The 7,999-nt window shown below is 39.5% G+C and overlaps 1 protein-coding gene across 26 annotated transcripts in view; it reads right to left on the minus strand.

The window, feature by feature from the left end:
• Positions 1-902: 902 nt before the first annotated feature.
• The window catches only part of LOC118942869 (rho guanine nucleotide exchange factor 39-like), a 104,248-nt gene continuing 97,151 nt past the window's right edge, over positions 903-7,999 (minus strand). Inside the window, exons 11-14 of one of the 26 annotated variants that reach the window (XR_005038520.1) lie at positions 1,703-1,875; positions 1,500-1,587; positions 1,172-1,215; positions 903-1,063 (exon numbers count right to left, since the gene is read on the minus strand). The gene's annotated coding sequence lies outside the window, so the exon portion shown is untranslated. The other 25 variants (XR_005038519.1, XR_005038518.1, XR_005038516.1 and 22 more) reach the window with 25 other exon arrangements.

Raw genomic sequence — 7,999 nt, forward strand, 5'->3', positions numbered from 1 at the left:
AGACAAGCATGTTACTATTATTATAATATACCGTATATTACCATAGAGACAAGAATGATATTATAATATACTGTATATTACCATAGAGACAAGCATGATATTATAATATACCGTATATTACCATAGAGACAAGCATGATATTATAATATACCGTATATTACCATAGAGACAAGCATGATATGTTACTAATATTATAATATACTGTATATTACCATAGAGACAAGCATGATATGTTACTAATATTATAATATACTGTATATTACCATAGAGACAAGCATGTTACTATTATTATAATATACTGTATATTACCATAGAGACAAGCATGATGTGTTACTAATATTATAATATACTGTATATTACCATAGAGACAAGCATGATATGTTACTAATATTATAATATACTGTATATTACCATAGAGACAAGCATGATATGTTACTAATATTATAATATACTGTATATTACCATAGAGACAAGCATGATATGTTACTAATATTATAATATACTGTATATTACCATAGAGACAAGCATGATATGTTACTAATATTATAATATACTGTATATTACCATAGAGACAAGCATGTTACTAATATTATAATATACCGTATATTACCATAGAGACAAGCATGAAGTGTTAATAATATTATAATATACTGTATATTACCATAGAGACAAGCATGTTACTAATATTATAATATACCGTATATTACCATAGAGACAAGCATGATATGTTACTAATATTTCAGCTCTTAAATGTAAATAGACAGTAAAAATCATGATTTAACATTCAGATGACATGGTGTTGTGCTGCCAAAATATCCCAGGGGACAGTTTTGATTCCCAATCTAGTAATACAGTATTTTCCTGCTGAGCTTTTGCTCTGACATATAAATGACAACATTCTATTCAGGACAAAACATTCATTTATTTCAGAGTCAAATCTCACATTTTCCATCTGCTGGAGCTTCTATCGTGAAGGTGTTTCAAAGTGTCTTTGGCATCAGTGTTAAAATCTTCACATTTCATATCATCTAACTACCTCCCATCTCTCCTCATATCTAACTACCTCCCATCTCTCCTCATATCTAACTACCTCCCATCTCTCCTCATATCTAACTACCTCCCATCTCTCCTCATATCCCACCGTTAACCTTAATCTCCAGCATCTAACTACCTCCCATCTCTCCCCATTAACCTAATTCTCCAGTATCTAACTACCTCCCATCTCTCCCCATTAACCTGATTCTCCAGTATCTAACTACCTCCCATCTCTCCCCATTAACCTGATTCTCCAGTATCTAACTACCTCCCATCTCTCCCCATTAACCTGATTCTCCAGTATCTAACTACCTCCCACCTCTCCTCATATCCCAGCGTTAACCTGATTCTCCAGCATCTAACTACCTCCCATCTCTCCTCATATCTAACTACCTCCCATCTCTCCCCATTAACCTGATTCTCCAGCATCTAACTACCTCCCATCTCTCCTCATATCTAACTACCTCCCATCTCTCCCCATTAACCTGATTCTCCAGTATCTAACTACCTCCCATCTCTCCCCATTAACCTGATTCTCCAGTATCTAACTACCTCCCATCTCTCCTCATATCTAACTACCTCCCATCTCTCCCCATTAACCTAATTCTCCAGTATCTAACTACCTCCCATCTCTCCCCATTAACCTGATTCTCCAGTATCTAACTACCTCCCATCTCTCCCCATTAACCTGATTCTCCAGTATCTAACTACCTCTAATCTCTCCTCATATCCCCCCCATTAACGCTTATCTGTCAGACTTGATTGGTTTGTGTGAAAGAGCAAGGATCTCTGAAGTTCTTGGTCCTTCACAGGATCACACAGCTTGACCTGGCCGATTCACTGAGGAGAAAACGAAGAAGGATGTGAAAAAAATAGTTGTTCACCTCTGCTCTATATCAGGGTAATTACACTGTAATAACACCAGGATAGAGTGGAGAGAGGGTTCTAGTTCCTCTGCTCTATATCAGGGTAATTACACAGTAATAACACCAGGATAGAGTGGATAGAGGGTTCTAGTTCCTCTGCTCTATATCAGGGTAATTACACAGTAATAACACCAGGATAGAGTGGATAGAGGGTTCTAGTTCCTCTGCTCTATATCAGGGTAATTACACTGTAATAACACCAGGATAGAGTGGAGAGAGGGTTCTAGTTCCTCTGCTCTATATCAGGGTAATTACACAGTAATAACACCAGGATAGAGTGGATAGAGGGTTCTAGTTCCTCTGCTCTATATCAGGGTAATTACACTGTAATAACACCAGGATAGAGTGGATAGAGGGTTCTAGTTCCTCTGCTCTATATCAGGGTAATTACACTGTAATAACATCAGGATAGAGTGGACAGAGGGTTCTAGTTCCTCTGCTCTATATCAGGGTAATTACACTGTAATAACACCAGGATAGAGTGGATAGAGGGTTCTAGTTCCTCTGCTCTATATCAGGGTAATTACACTGTAATAACACCAGGACAGAGGGTTCTAGTTCCTCTGCTCTATATCAGGGTAATTACACTGTAATAACACCAGGATAGAGGGTTCTAGATCCTCTGCTCTATATCAGGGTAATTACACTGTAATAACACCAGGATAGAGGGTTCTAGTTCCTCTGCTCTATATCAGGGTAATTACACTGTAATAACACCAGGATAGAGTGGATAGAGGGTTCTAGTTCCTCTGCTCTATATCAGGGTAATTACACTGTAATAACACCAGGATAGAGTGGATAGAGGGTTCTAGTTCCTCTGCTCTATATCAGGGTAATTACACTGTAATAACACCAGGCTAGAGTGGATAGAGGGTTCTAGTTCCTCTGCTCTATATCAGGGTAATTACACTGTAATAACACCAGGATAGAGTGGATAGAGGGTTCTAGTTCCTCTGCTCTATATCAGGGTAATTACACTGTAATAACATCAGGATAGAGGGTTCTAGATCCTCTGCTCTATATCAGGGTAATTACACTGTAATAACACCAGGATAGAGTGGAGAGAGGGTTCTAGTTCCTCTGCTCTATATCAGGGTAATTACACTGTAATAACACCAGGACAGAGGGTTCTAGTTCCTCTGCTCTATATCAGGGTAATTACACTGTAATAACATCAGGATAGAGTGAACAGAGGGTTCTAGTTCCTCTGCTCTATATCAGGGTAATTACACTGTAATAACATCAGGATAGAGTGGACAGAGGGTTCTAGTTCCTCTGCTCTATATCAGGGTAATTACACTGTAATAACACCAGGATAGAGTGGAGAGAGGGTTCTAGTTCCTCTGCTCTATATCAGGGTAATTACACTGTAATAACATCAGGATAGAGTGGACAGAGGGTTCTAGTTCCTCTGCTCTATATCAGGGTAATTACACTGTAATAACATCAGGATAGAGTGGCCAGAGGGTTCTAGTTCCTCTGCTCTATATCAGGGTAATTACACTGTAATAACATCAGGATAGAGTGGACAGAGGGTTCTAGTTCCTCTGCTCTATATCAGGGTAATTACACTGTAATAACAGGACAGAGGGTTCTAGTTCCTCTGCTCTATATCAGGGTAATTACACTGTAATAACATCAGGATAGAGTGGACAGAGGGTTCTAGTTCCTCTGCTCTATATCAGGGTAATTACACTGTAATAACATCAGGATAGAGTGGACAGAGGGTTCTAGTTCCTCTGCTCTATATCAGGGTAATTACACTGTAATAACACCAGGATAGAGGGTTCTAGTTCCTCTGCTCTATATCAGGGTAATTACACTGTAATAACATCAGGATAGAGGGTTCTAGTTCCTCTGCTCTATATCAGGGTAATACACTGTAATAACACCAGGATAGAGTGGACAGAGGGTTCTAGTTCCTCTGCTCTATATCAGGGTAATTACACTGTAATAACATCAGGATAGAGTGGACAGAGGGTTCTAGTTACTCTGCTCTATATCAGGGTAATTACACTGTAATAACATCAGGATAGAGGTTCTAGATCCTCTGCTCTATATCAGGGTAATTACACTGTAATAACACCAGGATAGAGTGGAGAGAGGGTTCTAGTTCCTCTGCTCTATATCAGGGTAATTACACTGTAATAACATCAGGATAGAGGGTTCTAGATCCTCTGCTCTATATCAGGGTAATTACACTGTAATAACACCAGGATAGAGTGGAGAGAGGGTTCTAGTTCCTCTGCTCTATATCAGGGTAATTACACTGTAATAACACCAGGACAGAGGGTTCTAGTTCCTCTGCTCTATATCAGGGTAACTACACTGTAATAACATCAGGATAGAGTGAACAGAGGGTTCTAGTTCCTCTGCTCTATATCAGGGTAATTACACTGTAATAACATCAGGATAGAGTGGACAGAGGGTTCTAGTTCCTCTGCTCTATATCAGGGTAATTACACTGTAATAACACCAGGATAGAGTGGAGAGAGGGTTCTAGTTCCTCTGCTCTATATCAGGGTAATTACACTGTAATAACATCAGGATAGAGTGGACAGAGGGTTCTAGTTCCTCTGCTCTATATCAGGGTAATTACACTGTAATAACATCAGGATAGAGTGGCCAGAGGGTTCTAGTTCCTCTGCTCTATATCAGGGTAATTACACTGTAATAACATCAGGATAGAGTGGACAGAGGGTTCTAGTTCCTCTGCTCTATATCAGGGTAATTACACTGTAATAACATCAGGACAGAGGGTTCTAGTTCCTCTGCTCTATATCAGGGTAATTACACTGTAATAACATCAGGATAGAGTGGACAGAGGGTTCTAGTTCCTCTGCTCTACATCAGGGTAATTACACTGTAATAACATCAGGATAGAGTGGACAGAGGGTTCTAGTTCCTCTGCTCTATATCAGGGTAATTACACTGTAATAACATCAGGATAGAGGGTTCTAGTTCCTCTGCTCTATATCAGGGTAATTACACTGTAATAACATCAGGATAGAGGGTTCTAGTTCCTCTGCTCTATATCAGGGTAATACACTGTAATAACACCAGGATAGAGTGGACAGAGGGTTCTAGTTCCTCTGCTCTATATCAGGGTAATTACACTGTAATAACATCAGGATAGAGGGTTCCAGTTCCTCTGCTCTATATCAGGGTAATTACACTGTAATAACATCAGGATAGAGGGTTCTAGTTCCTCTGCTCTATATCAGGGTAATTACACTGTAATAACACCAGGATAGAGTGGACAGAGGGTTCTAGTTCCTCTGCTCTATATCAGGGTAATTACACTGTAATAACACCAGGATAGAGTGGACAGAGGGTTCTAGTTCCTCTGCTCTATATCAGGGTAATTACACTGTAATAACATCAGGCTAGAGTAGACAGGGTTCTAGTTCCTCTGCTCTATATCAGGGTAATTACACTGTAATAACATCAGGACAGAGGGTTCTAGTTCCTCTGCTCTATATCAGGGTAATTACACTGTAATAACATCAGGATAGAGTGGACAGAGGGTTCTAGTTCCTCTGCTCTATATCAGGGTAATTACACTGTAATAACATCAGGATAGAGGGTTCTAGATCCTCTGCTCTATATCAGGGTAATTACACTGTAATAACACCAGGATAGAGTGGAGAGAGGGTTCTAGTTCCTCTGCTCTATATCAGGGTAATTACACTGTAATAACACCAGGACAGAGGGTTCTAGTTCCTCTGCTCTATATCAGGGTAATTACACTGTAATAACATCAGGATAGAGTGAACAGAGGGTTCTAGTTCCTCTGCTCTATATCAGGGTAATTACACTGTAATAACATCAGGATAGAGTGGACAGAGGGTTCTAGTTCCTCTGCTCTATATCAGGGTAATTACACTGTAATAACACCAGGATAGAGTGGAGAGAGGGTTCTAGTTCCTCTGCTCTATATCAGGGTAATTACACTGTAATAACATCAGGATAGAGTGGACAGAGGGTTCTAGTTCCTCTGCTCTATATCAGGGTAATTACACTGTAATAACATCAGGATAGAGTGGCCAGAGGGTTCTAGTTCCTCTGCTCTATATCAGGGTAATTACACTGTAATAACATCAGGATAGAGTGGACAGAGGGTTCTAGTTCCTCTGCTCTATATCAGGGTAATTACACTGTAATAACATCAGGACAGAGGGTTCTAGTTCCTCTGCTCTATATCAGGGTAATTACACTGTAATAACATCAGGATAGAGTGGACAGAGGGTTCTAGTTCCTCTGCTCTATATCAGGGTAATTACACTGTAATAACATCAGGATAGAGTGGACAGAGGGTTCTAGTTCCTCTGCTCTATATCAGGGTAATTACACTGTAATAACATCAGGATAGAGGGTTCTAGTTCCTCTGCTCTATATCAGGGTAATTACACTGTAATAACATCAGGATAGAGGGTTCTAGTTCCTCTGCTCTATATCAGGGTAATAAACTGTAATAACACCAGGATAGAGTGGACAGAGGGTTCTAGTTCCTCTGCTCTATATCAGGGTAATTACACTGTAATAACATCAGGATAGAGGGTTCCAGTTCCTCTGCTCTATATCAGGGTAATTACACTGTAATAACATCAGGATAGAGGGTTCTAGTTCCTCTGCTCTATATCAGGGTAATTACACTGTAATAACACCAGGATAGAGTGGACAGAGGGTTCTAGTTCCTCTGCTCTATATCAGGGTAATTACACTGTAATAACATCAGGCTAGAGTAGACAGGGTTCTAGTTCCTCTGCTCTATATCAGGGTAATTACACTGTAATAACACCAGGACAGAGGGTTCTAGTTCCTCTGCTCTATATCAGGGTAATTACACTGTAATAACATCAGGATAGTGTTCTAGTTCCTCTGCTCTATATCAGGGTAATTACACTAATAACATCAGGACAGAGTGGACAGGGTTCTAGTTCCTCTGCTCTATATCAGGGTAATTACACTGTAATAACACCAGGATAGTGTTCTAGTTCCTCTGCTCTATATCAGGGTAATTACACTGTAATAACATCAGGATAGAGTGGACAGGGTTCTAGTTCCTCTGCTCTATATCAGGGTAATTACACTGTAATAACACCAGGATAGTGTTCTAGTTCCTCTGCTCTATATCAGGGTAATTACACTGTAATAACATCAGGATAGAGTGGACAGAGGGATCTAGTTCCTCTGCTCTATATCAGGGTAATTACACTGTAATAACATCAGGATAGAGTGGACAGAGGGTTCTAGTTCCTCTGCTCTATATCAGGGTACTTACACTGTAATAACATCAGGACAGAGGGTTCTAGTTCCTCTGCTCTATATCAGGGTAATTACACTGTAATAACATCAGGATAGAGTGAACAGAGGGTTCTAGTTCCTCTGCTCTATATCAGGGTAATTACACTGTAATAACATCAGGATAGAGTGGACAGAGGGTTCTAGTTCCTCTGCTCTATATCAGGGTAATTACACTGTAATAACATCAGGATAGAGGGTTCTAGATCCTCTGCTCTATAACAGGGTAATTACACTGTAATAACATCAGGATAGAGTGGACAGAGGGTTCTAGATCCTCTGCTCTATATCAGAATATTTCATTCATTCAGATCTAGGATGTGTTATTTTAGTGTTCCCTTTATTTTTTTGAGCACTGTACATTCTGTACGAACCCACCTCTGAACGACAGCATTATCATATATATACAGTACATTCTGTACGAACCCACCTCTGAATGACAGCATTATTATATATACTGTACATTCTATATGAACCCACCTCTGAATGACAGCATTATCATATATATACAGTACATTCTGTACGAACCCACCTCTGAATGACAGCATTATCATATATACTGTACATTCTATATGAACCCACCTCTGAATGACAGCATTATCATATATATACAGTACATTCTGTACGAACCCACCTCTGAATGACAGCATTATCATATATACTGTACATTCTATATGAACCCACCTCTGAACGACATCATTATCATATATACTGTACATTCTATATGAACCCAC

The sequence above is a fragment of the Oncorhynchus mykiss genome, chromosome 21 (genome assembly GCF_013265735.2).
Source record: "Oncorhynchus mykiss isolate Arlee chromosome 21, USDA_OmykA_1.1, whole genome shotgun sequence".
NCBI lineage: Eukaryota > Metazoa > Chordata > Actinopteri > Salmoniformes > Salmonidae > Oncorhynchus > Oncorhynchus mykiss.